The sequence below is a fragment of the Fringilla coelebs genome (genome assembly GCF_963513975.1).
Source record: "Fringilla coelebs genome assembly, chromosome: Z".
In the NCBI taxonomy this organism is placed as follows: Eukaryota; Metazoa; Chordata; class Aves; order Passeriformes; family Fringillidae; genus Fringilla; species Fringilla coelebs.
This window is the reverse complement of record NC_140031.1, coordinates 29213262-29237160: the sequence shown is the minus strand read 5'-3', so window position 1 is coordinate 29237160 and position 23899 is coordinate 29213262.

The following is a 23899-nucleotide window of genomic DNA, read 5'->3' as shown; positions in this document are numbered from 1 at the left end:
GACTTCCCCTTGGTCATAAAGTTAGACAGGCTCAACACCCTTATATCCATGGGCCATGATGTTGAGCATGCTAAAGGAACTGGCAGATGTTTTTACTAAGCCACTGTCCATAATTTTTGAGAAATAATGGCAAACAGGAGAGGTGCCTGATAACTGCAGGAAAGCCAGGGTTATGCCCATCTTCAAACATGGAAAGAAGGACGACCCCATGAATAGGCTTTAGAATTGCACTTCTGGCTACACTGGGGTAAAATGTGAGCTGACCTTCCTGAGGGGTTTGGTTTGTTTGTTTAGGTTTGGTTGTTTGTTTGTTTCATTGTTTGTTTGATGTATTGTAACCTCCTGAGCTCAAGTACTTTAAAAGACTGCTTCTAAAAGGCATAGAAGCATTCTCATGACGAGGTTCAGTACAAGTGAACAGTTCCAATACTGAATATGATTTGATGTGGAGAGTACCTTAATTTCATCTGCAATTATTTGAGATAGTGCTAAAATTCTTAGGAAATATCTAGCCTGCTTTGTAGCTCATTTAGAGCTGATGTTCTAAGGACAGAGATTTGAAATCAGTGAAGATTTTTTCAGACCATAGAAACTACATACATATTAAAGAGAGCAGCACACATGAGAAAAGTAAATTAGTGCCTGCTCACCTGTGCTTGTGACAAAGAGCCAGAACTGACTACAATGATTGGGACACACAGAGGTCAACTGTGAAACCACTGATAGGAAAATAATACCTTTTTTTTTTTCAATCAGTTTATAAAATATATTGAAAATTCCCAGGATAACGTGGTTATGAAAAGAATAAAAATCCTGTGGGGAAAGATTGTGCAAGTATTTGTTATTTATTTTGACTTAACCATTTATATCTTCAGCCACCTATGCTGTCATTTTTTCTAATTGTTACAATTGGATATCAGTCAGTTAATCTAAGTGTTATACAGAATCTTTTGGCAGATTTGCACTATTATTAAATCCATTTTCAGAATAAGCTTTCACTTCTCCTTGTTGCAATGAGAACAATAGCAAAGTGTGGAATTCTTTGGCTTAAGAAAAGACAAAAAAAATCAAAATACTTTCTTTGGAGGAAGGAAATTTTAAAATGGGTACTTTCTGGGGTTCTGAGCCAAACAGTGTTTTAAGATTTGAGGAACAATAAATATGTGTTAACTGAGGACATATAAGAAGACAAGGCACATCATATTGGAGCCAGGTGAGAGGAAGTAACTTAACAGATGAGTTTTGCACCATTGAATATTTACCCTAGTAAAGAACCTGATACTCCTAACTTAAAACATGGAGTTCATGGGATTAAAAAATGAGTCATGCGGGTCAGGGATTTTGTTTGAATTTATAGCATTTCTAAGTGTGCATCCAAGTGATCAACAAAAGGCTGGAATTCAGACTTGGTACTTACAGAAGATGGAAGTATATTCTAGCAAGAATTACAAATATATGAGAAAGTAATTTACTAGGGTAAAACACACTGAGCCAAGTTTGTTCCTAGGAGAGGGTTAATCAAACATTTGTATTCATGTACTGTACATCTACCCTTTTATATTTTTCTTCTCTCTCTCCTTATGTCTCCTTTTCTAAAAAGAGAAAATCTATGCAGTTGGTGAACTTACCATTTATGAACTCCTAAAATGAAAGAGAGACAGGAAAAGTCTATATATGTATATATTAGTGAAGAATGCCAGGCATCAGATAACCAAAAACAAGATAAAAGACTAAGGCCTAAATTCAGTATGGCAGGCACGAGCAGTTGCAGCACTGAGAGATCCTGTGTGTCTGAGGGGACAGGTGAAAGAATGAACCTGCAGCCCTTGATTATAATAGTTTATCAGTGGAGGAGGAGATGGTAGGAGTAGGAAAAAATTGATATGGATAATCAGGTGTACCTACCTCTTTCTCAGCAAATCAATTGACTGAAGGAGGGAGGGAGGGAGGGATGAAGGAAGAAAGGAACTTAAAAATCACCAAAATATTTTTTAAAAGTTTCTTGAAGAGGAGCTGGTGGCAAGACAAAGAATTCACACTAAAACCCACTCATTTTTAGAGACTGTATACTTGACACAACTTCAGAACTTTCAGAGAGCAGTCTGAACGGAGAGATCTCTCAAGAGTTTTAATACCTAAACGTTGTTTCCACACTATGACCCAGGGTGGATGTGCAGTGTACTTACTAGATACATGGTTTTGCAGGGATGAGAATTCAAGTTTGGATTCATCCCTTCCATTCTATCTAGAAGTCATTAAAAGCCTTTTTTTTGTTTTTTTTCTGAGGGTGGACTCAAGAATTCTGAGGGCTGCATTTCTCACAGCAAATAACGAAATACAACACTATTCAACCAATCTGGAATATAATAAACAAAATTGAAGTGTTAGTAGTTTCTCCAATTTAATATGAAAGGGATGACCACAAAAGAAAAGCAATTGCTTGCAAAGAAAAAGCTGATATTAGCAATGAGATCAGCCTTTTACATATCTAATATAATTACAATTCTTTCAATTATGCATCCCATGATTGCCTTTTTCCTATATGAGCTAAATCTAGCCAGTGATTTATATAAAGTAATTCTCATCTTCAGTAACTGAAAGGTAAGGAGATGCTGCCCTAAGGAGCAGATTCAATCCTTTAGAAGTTGTTCATTGTCTTGCAAATGGTACTCTGTGGTAACAAGCATCCTCTGTGAGTCTAAACCTGCAGTGTCAGAGCTAGGAGAGTTTAGCTTAGGTTGAAAACATGCTCACATGAAAAGTTAGACATTGCAGCAGGCAGGAGTGGACTATGCTTTCAGCTCCAGAGCTAGCTACTTGGCCTCTGCCTGGCTATCCATAGATGGACCTGAAATCCAATTTGGAGATGTGACAATAAGGAGCTACAGCATTGTCAGTAATGGGGAAATGGGAGCACATAGAAAAATGTGCCCTTCATCATATAATGGTGTGACCAGTCTACTTCAATGCAAAGCCCTCCTTTAGAACAGCCTGTTCAAGTTTCTTTTGAAACTACTGAGAAGTGGCCACATTAAAAAAAAAAAATTAAAAAGTTAAAGCTAAGACAGCGTTCAGAAAGTTGTTCTTTGTCAACTCTGGCAAAAAGTTATGGCTTCCCAGATGAGACAGGCATCTCGTAATGTGAGACTTCATCCTAATTCAGCTGATCTGTAGAACTGTATGATGAATAAATCTTTGAGAGACTTTGTCCGCCACAATTTTTTAGACACAGTTTGCACTAGCAACATAACCATGTCGCCTTTTTCTTTTTTCATATGCCCTACATTTAGAGATTTTATTTTACTTACTTGACCACCTGACAAGAAATCATGTGGACAAAAATGTACAAATCTGATATGAAAAGGTAATGAAATCACAGAGTCATAAAAGTGCCCAAGTTGGAAGTGACTCAAAAGTTCATGGAGTCCAAACTTTTGTGGGACAATAGGACTCTTATTGAACTAGCCAGCACCATGCTCAATCACATTTGGAAAATCTCAAGAGATAGGGACATTGAGATACCCCTGGGGATCTTGTTCAAGCGAAGGGTTGTTCTCTCTGTTAAAAAATTCTTTCTTATATTTAGTCATTTTTGTGGCCCTCCTTTGCACCCTTTTTTTCTGTCTGTGATTTTCTTGAATGGTGGGGACCAGAACGGGAAATTATATTCCAGATGTGGTCTGACAAGCGCTGAGACGATTGGGATTATCCCAATTCTACCTGTGCTGATAATGTCCCTAGGGATGCAGATCAGGATCAGTTCTGCCTTTGTCGCTGCAGTAGCACCCTGCTGATCTATGTTTATTTAGGTTGTCTACCAGGACTTCCTAGCAAGGCTGCTCCCCAAACTCACAGTCCTAGCTTATACTGAGCTCTTTGGTTATGTCATCCCAGGTACAGGCTCTTCACTTGTCTGTGTTAAACTTCAGACTGTTCGTGATAGCTCGCTCTTCTGTCAGCTTTCTCTGCAGGATTGGCTCTCCCGTGTGATGTGTCCCCTTCAGCAGGTGGTCTGGTAAGGGTGCTTCCAATCCAATCCAGGGCAAAAGCTGAGTGACATGGGGGCCATTTCGGGGGAATGCCAGTTGTTACAGACTGCCAGCCTGAGTAAAAACACTGATCACCACCCACTAAGTACAACCTGTTAGCAGTTTCCTACCCATCTTGCAGACTCCCATCCAGTCTGTATACTAAGTATCTGGAAGATTCCTTTTATTTTATTCTCAAGTGTGAAAATCATCTTACAAAGCAGCTTTGCCCTCCTTAGTGGAAACTATTTTAACACTGATCTTTTAATGGGGATTTAAATAATTGTTGCCAGGTATGCAGACTATTCAAAGAACCAAACCCTGAAACTTTGGTTCCTACTTGGAATTTTACACCACTTAGTTTGATTTAAACCCAAATACTCTTGTGGGCATATGTCCTATATAGTATATAGCATGTATTTTGTCTTATGTGTGTCAGCTTTGTTCCCTTCTTATGCAGATGTCTCCTCTTTAAGCTGCTAATGCTTAGGAGTCTGTAGATCTTGCCCTTTTGTCCTCTGAAGGATTTCTGATACACTTTCTGCCCCAGCTCCCTGAAATTCCTTTTATAAAATAAAACCTAGCTAAAATATGAATAAAGTAATGAAGCTCCCTGAAATTCCTTTTATAAAATAAAACCTAGCTAAAATATGAATAAAGTAATGAAGCTGTGATTGTAAAAACATCTCTCTGCAGGTGGATGCTTCTGCCTGTGGCTTGTTAACTGCTCTGTGCAGCCAAAGTCAGGTTGAGGAACTGTGCTGGATGCTTCTACAGAGTTCACTGAATTCTTAGTCTGTCTTAACCACCAGCTGGAAATAATATAGAGCACTTTCCTCTCATGGTTTAAGCAACATTTTTGGTCATTAGAAAACAGTTCTAGTGAGAAGACTTGTTAATGAACATCTTGCTAAATAAACAATTTATAGGTTTATTTGCTTGGGCTGTAGTCTAAACCCCTTGTGTTTAAACACTGAGGGACAACATTCAAAATTACTTCTAATTGGATAGACCATCTCATTGGACATTTTGTTTGCCCTTGTCAACATATACTTGCTTCCACAGTCTCATTTGCTTCACCTATCAGGAAAAAAACTATGCTTGTTTTCATTAGTAAAATCCATTTTAAGGTCTACAGGAGGTAAATTATTTTTAAAATTAGTTTTTTATTTTATTAGTCAGGTTGCATTGTGCCAAAGCCACGTTGGAGTCAGTGGCACTTCATTTGACCTTGATAATATTGACACAATCACTCTATGTCTCTGTTCAGTATGACACCATCAACCCTCTGAAACTAATAAATATTTTTTAAAAGACAATAGGCATTTTTAACTAATTACTTTTGAATAAATTCTTACAGTGTGTTTTATTTCTTATAGCTTTATTTCTAGACAAAGAGAACGTAAGCAGCAATTTAATTTATTTAGCATATGAAAATCAGAGGAGAAACACCAGAAATCAGATATAGAGTGTTATGCATACACTTCCAGAAACTTTGGCCAAGAAATTTTTGCATTTGACTCCCAGGTACAATAAAGTAAAAGATGTCAAGCACAAATTTGCATAAAGTAATGCATAAAATGCATAAAATACTGGCTACTTTGGCATACAAAAATAATAGGAGGACACAGTGAAGCTTTTTAATTGCACCTGTATTATTTAGGTTATTAGCTTCCCGTGTCATCCACACAATTTTGAAACTTTACCCTTGCTATTGTCCTCCTGGGATTGTCAAGCACTTGAGTGCAATCCTGGTCTGTAATTCAATATATTAGAAAGCGAGAAAGAACAAAACTAGCTTTCTTTAGGAATTCTGACATTTTCTTTGCAATAGAACCACATTGATGGAGGAAATTATAATGGTAAGTAAATCAAATTTAATTTTTGTTCTACCCACTTGCTAAGAAATACATTAGTAAGATCATTAAAACCATTATTGTAGCGACTTCATCCTTTCACCCTTGCTGGAACTTCCATAAAGATGTTTCCAAACTCTTACCTTATAGTAATTTAAACTCAGAGAGACACAGTGTGAAGGGATATTATAAAGCTGTACAGTCTTGGAAGATGATATCATGAACCTGATAGGCAGGAATTATTTTCATGATAAGACAGTAGAATGAAGTTGATAGCAAAGGAAAGTAATGAAGACTTATTGAAAGTTCTGTATATACTGGGGCAAACCCATGATCTGAGGTCACCTTTGAAATGGAGAGTAGGAATTTGGTGATGGCCCTCTTTAATATCATATGCCAAACTATAAATGGACTTATTAAGCAAATGAATGGAGCAACTAGAGTAGCTACTTATGCTACAAACTTAGATATGGGTCAGCCATGAGTATGGTTTGATGTGGGCCAGACACAATAGAATACAGGGAAGGTGTTATGACAGAGCTTCAAGGTGAAACCTAGGACATTCTAAGTGTTACAGAGAAAGAAGCATGGGGAGAAAGCAGTGAGTAGTGTATTAGTGTGCATCTGCACACTCGTTTCTCCCCTGAGCTAAGTAACAGCTCCTGACCTGCTGCCTCCATGCTCTTCATTCACTGTAAAATGCCATGCTTGAAAAATACAGATATGTCCTCACTGGACAGTCTCTATGAAAGTACACTGGGAGATAACCCACTAGGTAGCTCCATCTTTCTCATATGGAGCTCTACAAAAACAACCATTTTATAATATTGTCAAGGGACAATATTAATTTTAAGTTGTGATGTGTCCCTGTAATGTTTCAATGTTTATTGTGGCTGAAGTGTCACTTGGCCAATATTTGCTCTCTGTCATAGTGGTACACATCAAGGGGAAACCAAGATCACAGATCAGTCAAGGTGACACAGAATATAGCACAACGTGTCCCAACTGTTCATGCAAACATTCTCTGTGGTCTGACTTCCATGTTCAAGTCTTTTCCATAATCCAAATATGCTCCGAAAAAGACATCTGCTGCCTTTGAACACTTTCATGGCTTGTATCCAGCTTTCATTTGGCATTTCTATAGTGGTAACTTGCTTTCTTGATATTGGTGCTAAAGCATTGCTTATCAAAGTGTTTCTAACAGTGACACCAAGTGACTTCTAATTCACATGTTCTTTCATCTCTTTCTTATAGATATACTGGTGAAGTTGATCAGGGCCAAACACAGCCCTTTATTTTCCTTTCTTTTACAGGATTATGTTTTTGGGCTATCTGTGTTCAATATGCACTTTAAGTACTGAGAAAATAAGCAGCCTACTTGTAAAGTACGAGTGAAGACATGGTTTATGCTATTAGAAAGTTTGGTTCAATATGAAATTTGAATCCACTGTTAAAGGAAACAAGCCAAAATCCCCTTTGTTTTCAATTATTTAAAAGCAAGTATTAGCACCTCCTGTGCTTTCTCATGTATTGACATTTTGACGAATGATTGTATTCATCTCTGAAAAAGACTGGAATGATGTCACTAATAACTAATTGTTGATTAGAAAATCAACATTTTTCTTTAAAAAATGTCAAAAGTGTACAGTTGCAGATTCCTTTCTGCTTCTGATTTTTTGGCCAATAGATTTTCTGAAACCATTACTACTGCATAAATGTGTAAATAATTTTCTATTCTCTACTGGTTTTTTTTCCTCCAGTAACATGCAAAGACTTTTATTAACTTGTAGGCACAGTTAGACTTACAAGGACCCAAACATTTTTATCTGAGTCCTTTCAGATCTATCAGCAACTGCCTTTCAGTCTCTGAAACTCTCTAACTTGCAGCTCTCCAACGGAGCTTAGCTGTGTTTCTAGGTTTTTTTTGTAATGTCACCATTACTTTCTCCAGTTCTTTCCTGCTAGTGTAACATTTGAGTTCATTTTTATGGTTTGTTTTCCTGGAACATACCCAAACCCTTCAAATACAGTCTGGTATGCTGTAAACATGTCAGTATTCACTTCTTCCTGCTTTACAATATTGACTCTACATTTAGGCTTGTTACTACTGGCACACCAAGAATTGCTTATAAGCCAAACACCACAGTGTGAAATAAGTGTTTGCTTCTGTTCTCTCCATATAGAAAGCACAGTTCAAGTTAAATTTCCCAGATGCTTGCCTTTCCTTATATGAAAGAAGACCTGATTCTGAGCAGGGTTGTGCAGCAGTGGTTCTTGGCGAAGTCTCAATGATCTGGTCCTCCTTTGAAGTATCAGAGACAAGCACATTCATAATTATCACACTTATCTTCTCTTACAGTCACTGCACATTTTTGATAAACAGTTGTATTGGCTAGATTTCCAGCAATTACATTCAAACCCAAAATATTGTGTGAAGAGGGTTTTTGTTCACCATCTGCTATACTGTCTTATGTGTCAGTTGTGCAATTCTAGTGAACTTTTATGTACAACTTCCTGCTTTTAGTCATTATTGGACTTCATCATCTTTCCTCTCTCACACCATTTGGTGGGCAGTAGTGCAAATCACTGAAATCAGCCCTGTAAGTTAGCCATTACAGCAAGCCTGAAGATGGTCCTTGTCTTTCATGGGGTAGGTACACAAACAAGATTGTGATGATTTTCCCCATGTGCTACAGAACACATAACATTTCTTCTGATATATAACAGAACACGTAACATTTCTTCTTCTACACGTAATTTCTTTTTATAAAAAGAGTCATCTCTTACAGGTTACTGCCCTCTGCTTGTACTTAGGGGATGTTTGACCACAATGACTTGTCTTGCAGTGGTTATCCTAAAGACCTGCCCACAACAGAATGAGTCACATCACAGTTAAACTTAGAAGCTACGTTCAGGTGTCTTCATATGCAGCTGTAATTGTACTGTATTCATTTTATTTTTTCCAAAAATGAGAAACCCCCCACATGCTTTTTGTCTACAGTGCTCTCAGGCATTTTTCATATGTACCACAATAAATCTGCTTCCAATCAATGAAAAATGCTTATTTTAAAAAAAAAATCTGCTTCTTTTTAAACACAGATTTTCTTCTACCACATGGAGAAATAACATCACATATTTTCTTCTGGAGCATGTATGTAATGCTTTTATGAAATCTGTTGCAGAGCGTGTTGGTGGTATATCTGCATAAGCAAAACAACATTGCTTAGTTGTTTCGCTTATGCAGATAAGCAACAATCAGACATGAATTTCCTAAGCCCGAACAATAGGTGCAGTGAATGGATTGTGATTCCTCTCCTAAGATTTTTGTTCTAAGACACACTCATACACTTCACACTCACATGAACCAGCCCCTGCCCCACTGACCAGCACAGCCCAGTCCAGCATGACAGGCCAGGACACTCAAGGTAACAGCTGGACGAGTGACCTCCACACACTACAGCTGCAATGCAGGCTTTGCCTTAGCACAGTGCTGGACCCCTCTTGTCACGGGTCCCTAACAGAGGAACTGCTGGTTTTGCTGTTATATTGCATGTCAGGTATCCAGCACGCACTGAGGACATGGCTCAGGGCCAGTCTCTGTGATCCCTCATCTGAGGCCAGTTGGCAACTGTCACCAGGGTTTTTGTCATCTGCTGTTCCCATGTTCCAGATGTCTTACACAACTGTGAAGCTTGCATTGGTTATGTGACAATCTTTTTTTGAGTTGCTGCTTTGTTTTTCAGCTCATATTTCAATGACCTAATCAATTATAAATGGCCAAATTTTGTCAGAGTCTCCTCTGCATGAGCCCTCAGGTAGGCTTTGCCCCAACAGTTGCAATGTTTTCTTTCTTATGTTGTGTAAAAGCTTGTTCTTGGTGACAAGCTGTCAGTCATTGCATTCTGCTTTTGCAATTGGGTGTCAAATTTTATTTGTGCATTTTAAATAAAATGATCCCTGCATATAATTTCTATCATTACCGTTTCTTAAATGTGCAGTAACTCTCAGTAGATACATGGATATTCAATATGTTTCATATATCATCATCCATTGCATACATTTTTCATACAGGCAAAACCAGATTCATTATACTCTTACTCAATGCAATAATTATTTTGATTAATTTGATTATTATTCATGCCAATGTTGTCATATAGAATCACAAACCACAATCATGAGCACAAAACACATAAATTACTAAAAAAAGAAGTGAATCGTGGGAGCATTTCCAATCTTACCTGATTTCAGAACTTGAAAATTATAGCAGGGCAGATCTGGCTACTTCTATTCAGTGAACGCATATGAAATATGAACAGACATTTCTCAGCTTGGAGGAAGAATGTGATCATAAGTGCAACCAAAAATGACCACTTGAGACATGCAATCTGACCTTTATGATGCGCCAGATTAATTTTGGCTATTATCTTAATCAGAAAAAGCTTTATTTTTTTATAGTAAATTAAGTGTTTTTTAATGAATTATTAATCATAAATTTATTTAGTTACTTCCAGTAATGATGTAATAAGAGTCTGGGGCAGGGAGAGGGTGGGACAAGATAGTATATTTAACCATATTTAATAGCCTATACAATATATCACCAGTAAACTCATAAATACCAAATGCACATATTTGCCTTCACCTATGTTTTATTAATTGCTATACTTTCAGTAACCTTATAAATGTTTCACTGTATCTGAAATATACATTCATTATGCAATAAATGATTGAAGCTCAGTAATGGGTTTTGCCTTTAAGCATAATTTATGATTTGCCTTGGCAGGCTAATACCTCGAAACTGTTTGCTACTTCTGTCAAAGAGTGCATAAATCCTTACCAAAAAAAAAAAAAAAAAAAAAAAGAAGAAGAAAAGAAAAGCAAGCTTATGGGTAAACTATGGAACTATAGTTTATCCAATGGGAATTGTGCCTAAGCTCAAAAAAGTGAGTCTCAAAATTTTGTGGCATGCATTTTATAAAACTGTTTCTAAGCATCATTGATTTTACAGGTTTCCCAAACAAGTCCTTTTTCCAAATCTCTTGCATAAAAATCGTAAGTTTAGAGCTGGTATAAGTATTCCAAGTATGCAGTGTGTTCCACTTGAAAATCTTGTTGACAGCTGAAGCAGGAGGAAATGTATGTATATAGCTAATAGGGAATATGATTGAAACATGTCATCAAAGTGGTCTGTGCTACAGTGACAATAAAAATACAGGGTTTTGATGGGCAGTTTTCCTACTGAACATAATGTGCATGAATTCAATCAGAAGGATTTCAGTTCACTGCAGATTTTACTAACAGCTTCTTAGAAAATGGTGGACTAATAGCCAGAAAGAGAATTATTAGATGTAACATAAAGAAGAAAAGAAGAAGTGGAAGAGAAGGGCAAAAGGGAAGGAAAGAATAAAAGTTTCATACTTTTAAATTTTAAAGTACATTGAAGAAAAACTAAATTAAGCAACCCTGGAAACTAAGATGAAAATACACTTCATTTAATGACCATTCAAAATATTTTAGCTGGAAGAATTCCATGTGGGATTATAAACTGATTTGAGTAATGAGAATGATGCAAAACAGACTAAGGAAACAGACCCTTACCATACCTGCCCATGTTAGAAAGTGCAGGGCTGACTTTCTGTGCATTGCTCAATGTCTCTGCATGCTCAGAAGGAGTTTTTGGATGATGCTTTGGGCTCTCAGGCTGGTTCACGCCACTTGCTTGCACCATGGTGCTTGACACCAGGACTACCATGTTACTAATGACAGCAGTAACTTAGCAGACAACATTTAGTGAGAGGTCACCCCTTCCCAAAGAAGATGCAGTCATTCTTAGGATTCTCAAGGCCTGCACCATCTCCTTGATTTACCCTAAGATATGGGAGACATTCTCAGCTTGGGGACTTTGTTAAAGTGTCATGTTAATTTCTTGTCTGAATCTTAACAATTGCCTAAACCCCAATTTTCTTAGTTCTATCAAGGACGGAAAGGACAGGCATATACCTGAGTCCTGCTAACATGCTGCTGTTGTCCCAGTAAAGGTTTGTAAACTTTCTCTTCAATGAGGAGCAGACAGATAGAGCAGTGGCTGGCAGACACCTCAGTTTTTTGTGGAAGAAGCTTTTAATAATCCAAACATCTTATTACTTACAATTCTTTTTTTTTTGTACAGTGTATAGGAGCTTACCAGGAAAACATGCATTTATTACTCTGAAAAGAATTCAGCATCTGTTTTTCCTCACTCACAACCTACTTTGACAACTTTTGGCTTAACTGACTCACTTTAAGCAGATGGAAATTACCAAATATACTTGCCTCGTAAGGAAAACGTTAAAGAATGCTTTTTAATATAAAAAGTTGTTTCTTTCCATTGCATAAAATATTTCTCACTGAATTCTTACTGAATATGTCTAGATGCCAATCAGATAACAGAAAAAAATTGTCTTTTGAGTACCCTGGTTTTTGGCCTTGCAACAGTTTATCCTTAATGATGTGCAGATGACCAGTTCCTTGTCTGGATCAAGTGGCCTCTTCAGAACTCAGAGCTCACTGCTGACACGGTTCCAGACTGGGTTAATAATAAATAAGATTTTTTTCTCTATAATTCATTGATGGAGCACTTTCATATGTGTGTTAAGCCCTCAGTGAGAAAGAGGTTTGTATATAGGAGTATTATTTTAAGTCTCCAAGTCAAGACCTGTAGCAGTGCCAATAATTTTTTCAGACCATTTAGCTGCTCTCTTTCAATAGTGAAAACAAAACCTTTGAGACGCATATTGCTTCAGGTCATACCTAAGAACAGATCCACATGAGTATTGACTAAGAAACTATGCTGTGCTCTACTTTGTTAAGGGTACAGTATTTACTAGGGGCTTTTTGTTCATTTTTCAATTCAGATACTGCTCATGAAAGCGAATCTAGTAACTAGAAAGATGAACAGAAAATAAATTTTAAGGAGATGGTGTTTTAATTAAATATTTTGGACTTTCAGGAAGATTTGGCAAAGCTGAAATGAATTTTCAGATTATTTTCTCTATATGAATCTGTGCTTCTGCTAAGAGCTTAAGCAGAGAAATTTGAGGCAGTTTTATTCACACTGAATAATCCAGCTTGCAAATAGAAAACTTTAAATAGTCTCGATCTGTCTACTGAAGTCAATATTGTAGAGAGATTTTTTTTTTCCTAAAAACATTTATACCTATACAAATGTCAAGGCTTAATTCTACTTTAAATACTTTTATATCCAGAAAAGACCTGGCATGTCAGGAACTGTTCTGAACTTTTGGCCATGTGGGAAGAAGGTGGTCCTAAGTGAAGGAAATGCAAGTGATTTTTGCTACTTGTTAATAGTTCTTAATGTATGTAGCTGTCTAAGAGCTCTTGTAGGATTTGCTAAATATTTTCATATTTATTAATTATTATCCTGGGACTGTATCATAAGACATCTCATATGCTTCTACCTTGTCTTCACACAAATTAAAAAGTGTAGGTTATCATTTCTTTTACAGAAAGATAATATGTTTTACTGCAATTGCACTCTTATTGCATAAATTATTTTATATATATATATTTATCAACTGCTCCTTAACCAATATTCCTTTAATGAAAGTGGGAAAAATTATCATGCCCTCATGATTCTGAAATGCATTTTGGCACTGCACAATATCTCATATTTTGTCTGTTCACATATTCTGCATCTCCTTTCTGACTTGCAGCTGGAAGCCCAGGACATAGAATACAATGACTTGCTTCAGGCAGTACAGTAGTCATGGAAGTAAAAGCTTTACTGAGTGGTATCCTCTGCTGGAATGTAACCTGTGGCTGGTGATCAAGGACAAATAGGAAGCCAGGTATCTTCACTCAAGCGTCTTCAGCCACAGGATTGAGGCCAGTTGTAGGAAAACTGGAAATAGAGATCTTCTCCAACTAATTTCCTTCAGAATATGTGACAAGGCAGGATGTTGTACCGGTTCAGAAGCTTTAGCAAAACTCCTGCAGGGGAAGGGCTGAGTGGAAACAAGAGGAAGCAAAGTGGCAAGAGTGGCTGAATGAGATGTACCTAAAGGTTCAACTTAGGATTAGAAAAGATGCAATATAAGTCAAAGTAAAACTAAAGAAAAGCAGAATCCTAAACATATTTTCCATTCTTGCATTCTTGCATTCTAGGGGTGAGGGGATTGGGGTGCAGGATATTTTTGCACCTTTTTTCCTGCAAAGGATGAGGAGTTGTAAGGGGAAGAAATAACTGATGGATCTGAGGAGTAATTACTATGAAATGCTGAGGTTGTCTTTGAAAAGAAGAAACTGAGGTTGGTGACAGTTACAGCTTTTCAGCACTTCCACTTTTCCAAACCAAGCAACCAAAGGGAAGTATAATTCTTCAGCACTTAAAGCTCCTTAAATTGATATTTTAGGATTAATTTCTTTGATTCCTGGCTTTTTATGTAGTTGAACATATTTTATAAGGGGAACTGCTACAAGAAAGTTCATGACATCCATTATATGAAGCATAGTCCATGAAGATACCTGATTAGACAACTCCTGACCACAGAAGGAGGCATTAAAAAACTGTCCAACTGAATGAGATACTTTAATGTGCTAACTTCAATCTACCATTTCTATCAGCCCTAATTATAGTCAGCTAATTCCGTTAGCTTCTTTAATACATTTTAAGCTACAGTACTTACAAGCTAAGAGCAAGAACTGCCCTTTAATGGCGTTACCATTTTCAGCAGAACCTTTTCATTCCATGAAGAAAAGAATTATTCATTATTTTTGCCATGTTGTAAGTTTTTTTCCATTATTGGAATATTTTACATATTGCACTTTTTTTACTTAACAATATTTGCAATCTGCCATCAGGAAAAAAATATGTGAAAATACTTAGGTGAAAAGAAATAACTTGATATTCAATTCTCGGTAAGGTACAGAAGTCAACATAATAAGATATTGTGCTTGCTCCATCACACCAAATGGTAGACAAAGTGCACCTGTAGGCTGTTTTAAATGTTAGACTGCTATTCAGAGAAATGATATTCTCCACTGTAGTCAGCAACTTGGCAAATCAGAATGAAATTCAATAATTTTTCCTTTTTTGGAAAAGAATAAGAAATAAGAACCATAAAGTAGAAAGGAAGATGAACCAAAAAAAAATTATCTGAATTAGCTCATTTTTTACCAGAGTTTGGAAACTTTTCTACTAAAAAATCCTCAAACCTATGTTACCTATAGTATCCTATGTACCTTTTTGATCATACAGGTGTGTGAAAATTATACATTATGACTAAACTGTCAGGTAAAAATTGCATTTAGGAAAGTAATGGTACTGTTCTGATGCAATATCTCAAGAGACAATTCTTGATATTAATTCAACACAGTACACTATTATTGAAAGGTATGTTTCCTTCAAATAATCCCATAAAAGTCAATACTTGTTAAAAGGTGCATTTCTACATAGATTTACATCTGTTTCTACATGACCTTTATAGGTATTGCATATACTTACTACAGATTTAAATATCGTACTTGCACTACTCAAAGTATAAGCCAGAATGTTACTTCCTCAGTGATGCAATGCAGGCTAGAAGAACTTAGAAGAAAGGAAGTGGAGAGGGTCTTCCATTTGTGACAAAGATGTGTGTGTGTGTGTGTGTATGAGTGTGTGTCAGATAAAACTCTTTTCATCATGATGCCAGTACTGAGTCAGACATCTATGCAGGCCCATATAGACAAGCACTAACATTCCTAAAGGGGTATAAACACATAAGCCAGTTACAAGAGCTTTGATCCTTAAACAAGAGAATCATTACAGAAAAACAGTTTCATTAAATTTGGGCTGGAAAGTGATGTTATCAACAACTGTGGCAAAACTTTGTTGCAGGAAGCGCATTTCTGTTTCTGAATTTCACATTGCTTTCTGCTTAGATGTAGCAAATAGGTGTACAACTTAGAAGTTGAGGCAAAGTTATTTTAGCCTTTAAAACAGGTCTTCACAATTCTTTCTCAAAGCTTTTGAGGTAATCTGGGGCTTTTTCAAATGCTGTGTGGTAGCCAAAGAACACAGAAATCCTCATAAAATTCTGGAAAAGGGGAACCAAGGGCCAGCCCAGAAAATGAACAGGAGAGCCAACAAAGTTTCCAAAGCAAGAAAAGGAACATTGAGGACTGGAGGATATTTCCAGGCAGGCAATTCCACTGTCCTGTTGCTGTAGCCTCAAAGAAGGAAATTGCTTCCTATTCATTTATTAGAGGCTCAGACTCAATTGTGCTGCAGTCCTGTAAAGGGCATTGTCTTTGTTGTACCCAGAGTTGTCATGCATCAGCACTGGCAAACACTTTAAGGGGAGCCAAAGGAAGAGAGAGGAGTTTACAAAAAGCAGAGTGACACAAGAGTAAGAAGCTGGAAAAGAGGAAAGGGGAAGGAAAAAAAATGGGATAACAGACACAAGCAAGAGATTAAAGAGTGGAGACAACTGGAGAAATAAAACTAATAACTTGGCAGAAGGGAAGAAAATGGGAGCTTATGATGGGATAAAGCTTCAACCCACAGCTGTCTGTAAATAGTTCCCAAATGTACTTAATTCCTGTAATAAGGCTTTTTAATTTCTTGATTTTATGCTTAGCAGTATAAAAGACAACCACCTTGCATATAAATCAAGCAAATAAATTAGTAGTAATGGTAGAACTGAAAATCAGAACCTTATCATTACCCATCTAACTGTAACAGAACAAGAAAGAACAAATCAGTTAAAGCTGTTACACACACTCCTTAGTCTGTTCCTGCTCTCTTGGTGGTACGGTCACCTTTCCCAAAGCCTGTGCCTGGTGACAGAGCAGGTGTTATGGTGAGTCATGAGCCTTTGGAGTCCTTTGCCAAAAGGAGTATGACATGCACGTTGATCCCTCCTGAGATATTATCCAGATATTATTAAAAAAATAAAAATAAAAAAATACTCCCTTGGAGTATTTTTTAATGTTTGGTAATATCCTTTTATGTCTTTCCCTTTCTTCAGGAGCTTGACATTATATATGAATTCACTACATGATGCCTTTATGTTTGGTAAGTACTATCTAGTTTTGGTTGTTTTTTCCTTTGCTAAACCATATATCAGTTTTCTACAGTTCCAGATCTGCATCTCTCTTAGTGACCACCACTGACTTGCTTAAGGTTTTCTGTTCTTCAGTGCCAAGGCTGTTTCCCATAACTGTCCATTTTGGTGGTCCTTTATCCAACATCTCATATCTTCACTCATGCCAGTGCTTCTCTGCTCTATATCATTGTGTTAAAGTTGTATTTTTCATTTTACACTAAATAACTACTCCTTACAGTTATCTGTATAAAACTCATTGGAAAATACTGCTTTCAGTTACACCAGCCTGTCATCAGACAGTTGAAAAACTTGAACACAGCAAGTCTCTGCAAACTCAGCCATTGCAAACTCCACACAAGCTGGTGGTTTGTTACTGTCAGTCAAGACGCTGTTATGGAGCCATAGGACTACAGTGTCTTCTGTAATCCTGCCTTGTGCTCTGTGTTTCTAGATTTTTTTTTCTATCCATGTATGTATTGGGAAATTGTATAGATGCTACCTGGGAAGCTGGAGTAACTAGTCCTTGCTTGGCTGACCAAAAATGGAAATTGACAGTGCCAAATATTGACATAATTATGACCCATATAACATTTGGAGAGTGGAAAAAGGCAACTGTTACAGCACTTGAAAAATGACACAGATCTTTTGAAAGTGTTTAGCAATCACGTGGTAAACCCAGCATGCTTGGATAGGCACCAAGATTCTTGTGGGCTAATGAACAGAGCTGGAGAATTTCAAAACAGTCTGTAGGTCTTTTACTAGACTTTAAGGGTCCATCCAGCTGCTCTTGCCAAGTTACTTCCTCCTGCTGGGCTGATGAAGCCCGGACAGGTATGCCCAGGAGCATAGGGGCACTGTCAGGCCCAAGGGACTCATCTGCTGCTGTCCCATTTACTGGTTCAGCCAGAGGTGAAGCTGAGCACGTATCCCAGGCAGATCTGAGCATGGACATGCACAGAGAAGGCACACACAGAATACTGAAACAGCAGGTCACACAGCCTGCCATAGGCACGACGATGCCTTGAACATCACCCAAAGAAAGGAATCACATAGAACACCAAGACAGGTGAGTCCCCTCCTCCTCTTGGGCTGGAAGAGGCAGGATGATACTGGTGCAGTACACACAAGATACTCTCCAAGTTTACAACCACATACACATTTTCAAGTCCTTCAAGTCATCACATTCCCTCTGTTCATCCATTGACTCTGCCTGTATCCTGGAGCCACTTTACAGGCCCCTCGCCCTCTGTCTGGTTCAGCTCAGTGCTCTGTAGAGAACACATGGCATTCACATCTTTGTTCCACAGACACCCCCACACCCACAAGCCCACCTGGCTAGCTATTGCAGTCGCTATGTTTGCCAGTGAGTACATGCACAAATCCCTCCCTCCCACGTATTTACTGGGTTTAGGGAAGGTACTGCCCCTTGACACTCTCAGCTGGCACAGGACCCGTGGGCTGTCACAGCAGTCTGCTTCAGCTGCCAGCACTGAGCATCTCAATCAACTCTAGTCAGGTCGATTTCTCTGCAGGTGGTTTTTAGGGTGCATACCACTCCTGCTCCTGGCCTGAATGGAGGTCAAAGGCTCCAACTCACTCCAGTTCCTGATATTATGACACCGCTCCAGTAAGTGGCTCCACAGGTCACAGTTCCTACAAGTTCAGCCTGACTCCTGTGGTTGGTCCCAAATTTTACTCACACAGAGGTCTTTCCTTAGTCCTTGCAGCACATATGTGCAAAAAACACAAGAAGATAGAGCAGACTGTGGTGTTCAGGCACAGAGCTCAGCCAGAAATGAGTACAGACTTGCTTTAAAAGAGTGACCAGCCCCTTTCATAATTCTTTTCTGCCTGCCTCCTACTGTTTGTCCTTGTGGTTCTCCTTCCCTTGCATATCCCTTCATAGGTTTGTGTACTCCTCCTAGCCCAAGCTCCAGGATCTCATCTGGTTTGTAATAATATCAGAAGCAGGCTGATCTTCCTGCAAAGGGCATCTGCAGTTTCCTGCTAGCCCATCAACTGATGTGATTGGTGAGGTTGTTTCTTGTTATTGTCTCCATTTCTGGTTTGTTAGACATGTGTGTCTGTATATTTTGTTTCTGGCTCCCCTTTTCTCACTCCATTTCTCAACTAACCACATCCATGATCAGAAAACTGTGTTGGAATAAACATTCTTGTACGCTTACATATCCTCAGCAGTAACTGTGAATGAGCAGACTTGGTGTCTCTCACTGTTTCCAATGATAATCTGGTTTGCGTCTCTGAAGTTTCTTGTTTAAAGTTTTCCCCTCTCCTTATTATCCACTTTTTCCATAGAAAAGGGCGCTTGGCCAGATGCCCTTAAAGGAGCAGACAGTCTCCTGTACATCATAACAATATCTAAGAAATGTAACATAAACAAATTGCTGCAATGGTTGCTGATAAACTAAGTCAACATTGCCTACATTCGATGAGGTGGTTCAACTTCAGCTGCTTCAGTGTTTCTTGGTCAATGATGAAGTGAAAATTATGGGTTCTTCTCTAGAAGCATAACAATGAGAACCAGTCAAAACAAGTATGACAAGTGAACTTTAAAAACTTGAATACTGTCCTAGGCTGACGTTAGGATGCTTGTATCCCCATTCGTGTGTCTGTTTATGCTGGATATTATGTTCCCTGCCTTCAAGACTGGCTTTGAAGAGGGAATGTTTTGTTTTGGCTCCTTATCAGCCGCTCCCCCACGGCCGGCAGGACATACAGACGGGGCAGTACATAGTGCTGTTTCTGGGTTTTTGCTGGGATTTCGGCTTTTGCTCTTGCTTCTGCTTGCTCCCGCTTCTGCTTGCTCTCGCTTCTTGCTTTTTTTTTCTCATTAGTTAGTTTAGCTAAACAGCCCAAATTTCTTCCTGGACTGTTTCTCCTCTCCTCTTTTGCATCTACTCGAACCTGCTCCGGACTGGGACCTGGGAACACCAAGAGTTTGCACCCTGTGGCTGCAGCAGCTGCCCCAGCGCCAGAGGGACTGATACCAGAGCGACCACCCCCAGAGAGACTTTCTGAATTTGTCATCTTTTTCAGAGTGGTGAAACAGTGCTGTCATCTGGTATTGTTCATTTTGTGTGCTGGGGGTGCTGTGCTGTGCAATAAACAGGTTCTTTCCACTTCTCTCTGAGGAATTCTTCCCGAACCAGTTGGGGGGATGGACCGTGTGGGTTTGCTTCCTGGAGGGGCCCCTCTTTGGGGATTCTCTCCCAAATTTGCCCTAAACCAGGACAAATACACTCAAAAAATTAATATTTAAAATTTTTATATTTTAAGCTTGAATTATTCCCAGTAGTCATTACTACAGTTTAATTAATTTTGGCCTACAGTAACACCATTTCATTATAGCACCTCAATTTAGTGGATTCCTTTCCATTGTTTACTTGACAACAATGAGATGACACATCAACACATGCAAGGTGTTATCGTAAAATTCTCTCCTACTCTTTCTCCTTCTTAATCTATGTCTCTTTCTCTTCCCAAGGATCTTACAAGTTTACAGCTAGATATCCCCCTCTTTTATTTAGAAAATAGTTATTCCGATCAACTCTATACCAAATCTCAGGCTGTGTGGCTGAGAATTCTCCCAGGATCCCTAAGGGAATAAATTACAGAAATAGGACTTCTGGGTAATGTATCCATTTCCTCAAACTATTTGGGTTTTCCCTATTGGGTGACCATATCACTTTGTACAATATTCTATTGAACTATACGTTCTTATTTTCCTCCAAAAAAATTTAGCTTATTTTGCAGTTTACCTTTCCAGTTACTGATGTCACCAGTTTTTCTCAACTCGGCGGTAGCATCTAGCTCTTGGTTGGAAGACAAGATGGCATTATATGAAATTAAACTTTTTGCATTTCTTCATGATTCATGTAAAACAACTATATAGACCAATACAAGGACACTTCTTGTCTTCTGGTTGGAACTGTCCTATGAGATTGAATCAGAAATTTTCAGGAACTCCTTAAGCATACTTTCTAAAGCTGTTTCCATGTGAGTTAGGGTAAAATTTACATTGCCCTGAATGACACCAGAGATAAAGGAGCAGGCTGAATCACTTCTAAAAATTTCTGCATAGTTGAATTTCATGTCTATAAAGTCTGATCAAAGACTGACTTGGGCTACCTCACCAAGCATATCAGGGCAAGGGATAAAAGGAAAAGTTCACTTTCATTTTTGATATGGATAATTACAGATAAATATTCTCAGTAGAAAATATAGTGACAGCACGCAATATTCATTACTCTACAATTATCTTTTCTTGACTCTCATACTACTTGAGTCTGTTGGTCAGATTGCAGAAGGGTACTATCATGTTGAAGAAAATTATCATGTCTGACTTCCTGTGCTCCTCTCCTCACCTATGACTTCAAATATCAATAGTCACTAATTGTAATTATTCAGCTTCCCTATAATGGAGTGGCTGAGGAAGAAGAGGACTGCTCTTCATTGTAACTGAACAACAGATAACAGAAAGGCAGATTGCTAAAATAACTCCTTTGCTATATAGCACTTCCAATTCCCTAGGTTTTAACGAAAAGGATCCATTTTTTTGGTATGTCCTTTCTTTCTTTTTGAAATTGAAATTGTAGGTCTAGAAGCGGAAATACTATTATTATATAAAGTACCAAATGACTGACATATTTAGAAGGTAGCTTTAATCAGAAGATATTGTCAGTTATGTGGCATAAAATCAAAATGAAAGGTCATGGACACAGTGACAAACAGGAAACTGAAGTAGTTTCTTTCTAAAATTGTATTCATAAATGTGAATTACCTTTTGTAATGTTCAGAGAAGGATGTCCCTCTTTGTTTTATTCTCTCATCTGCAATATTTCCACTGACATAAATGCAGTTCTGACATACCTTGAACAAGAAAAGAGACCTCCAATATAGTATTATTTCCAAAGGTGGGATACCTGTACTGCATTGTAGACAGTTCTTGAATAAAGCTAAAGTGCAAACTGAAGAACTGAAATGCTACATAATACAAACAGACACTTTTCCCCTGAGAAAGGTATGTGGAATTTGTCATCTGTATGGCATAAGATGCAATGAAACTGAATAAATCCATTTTAACTTTTAATCTGAAGTAATGCCTTTGTGCTTGAAATTCTTCTGTGAGCGAGGACATAATACAGTTCGTTAAAAAAAAGCCCTTGGCCAGGAACATTGTTTATAAAAACTAGTAGCTTTTCTGGCAAGGGAACAAAAATCTCATGTAGGGTGGGATGTTTCCCTGAAGTGTCATAGTGCTGGAAAAAAACCACCTAGCACAAAAAATGTTCTCTTTGTTAATAAGAATTTTTTACTTCAAGGAGTCACTGAAATCCTAACCAATATTTGCAAGAGAGTCGCTGACAAGGGCCTGTTAGAAAGAGAGTGAAGTCAATAAAAGTAAAGTGTAAGTGTAACATTAATGGCAGGTTCTTGTAGCCATTTTCCCCCAAATTATACCATTCCTATTCAAATACCATCTTGAGAGTCTCAGACAGTGTCAAGTGCAATCATTGTTATTGCAGTTGCCAAGGTAATCAATTGAAATCATAATGAAGGGAACAGAAGGAAATCAATAGAGTCTGAAATTACAAATAAAGAGAAGCTATCGTTTAAAAGCATTTGGCTGAAATCTTCCATATTAATGGAGTCAGAAATGGCTGTGTCATTCAGAAGCGGTGTGGTGCATAATTCACTTGAGTGCATTAGAACACCTAAAAGCTATTGCAGCAATTAGTGCTGCCTACCAAGAAAGTGTCCACCTTAGAAGCATCACCAAATTGTTTGGTTTCAATATGTTTTCATATTTAAGACTGTGAATTTTTTTTCTCCCTCAAAAAAGCCATGATGATGTAATCTCAATAAAAACACTGTCTATCTCATAATTTCTTGAAGAAGTTTATCTATTGTGCACTATCTCTTCTGGAGTTTTCTTCCAGCTAAAAGCCCTACCCAGATGTAGCTGCCCCCCAATAGATTTTACACCTCTTAGGTGCCTCAGTGACTGTGGAACATTCGTACCTAATGGCAGTGCTGAGCATTTACAGTCCTGTTTTACACAGAAATTACACCCATGTCCTCATACATGTTAACACAAATATGTGGAGCGTACATCACTGCATCCGGACAAAGGCATTCTAGGTGCAGCGAATGGGGCGCTGCCCTTTTCTCTTTGGGCAAGTATGACAGCAGAATTCTTTATTTGGCTTCAGAGAGACAAGCAGTCAACAATGAAGCACTGAATATATGTTTCTGCTGAGAGTGCTCTACGAACCAAATGTTATTGCACCTTGCAAGGCCCAGAAAATAATTATTCTAGACGAGAAGCTAAGCGTGACGCGATAGCCTGTTACTGCATTCACTTGGGAAGAAGAAGACATGGGTCCCAGCTCATGAACCAACTGGAGCAGGGAATTGAAGTATCCATCGGAGCAAGAAAGCCAGGTCTCAGAGCTAGCCATTATGTTATGCAGCTATGTCCTCTCCCTCTATCCTTCCGGTGAGAGAGGTGGTGAATATTTAATAGTTTCATGCAAAATGGAACAGTTTCTAGCAAAAGATTTTAAAAAAACTCTATAACATCCTACAGCATTGCTCTTAGGTCTTTCCTGTGCAAAGCAAATTACCATCATGTGAAAAAAATTAATCTATTTGAATTCTTCCTGAAAGGACTACTCAAACTACTTAGCTACTTCTGAAGAGGGAGAAAGGCAAGGGTCCATGCAGCAATTTTTCAGCTGCATTCAGGAAAAAAAGATGATGGGGGTCAGGTGTTTTTGCTTTAAGGCAGTTTCTCTTATCTCATTGAAATATGACTTAGCCATCTTAAGGAAATTGCTCTTAAAAGTCAGATGGAAGGAATGAGAGCAAAAGTTAAGGTACCTCCTTCCTGCATGAAATACTAATATGT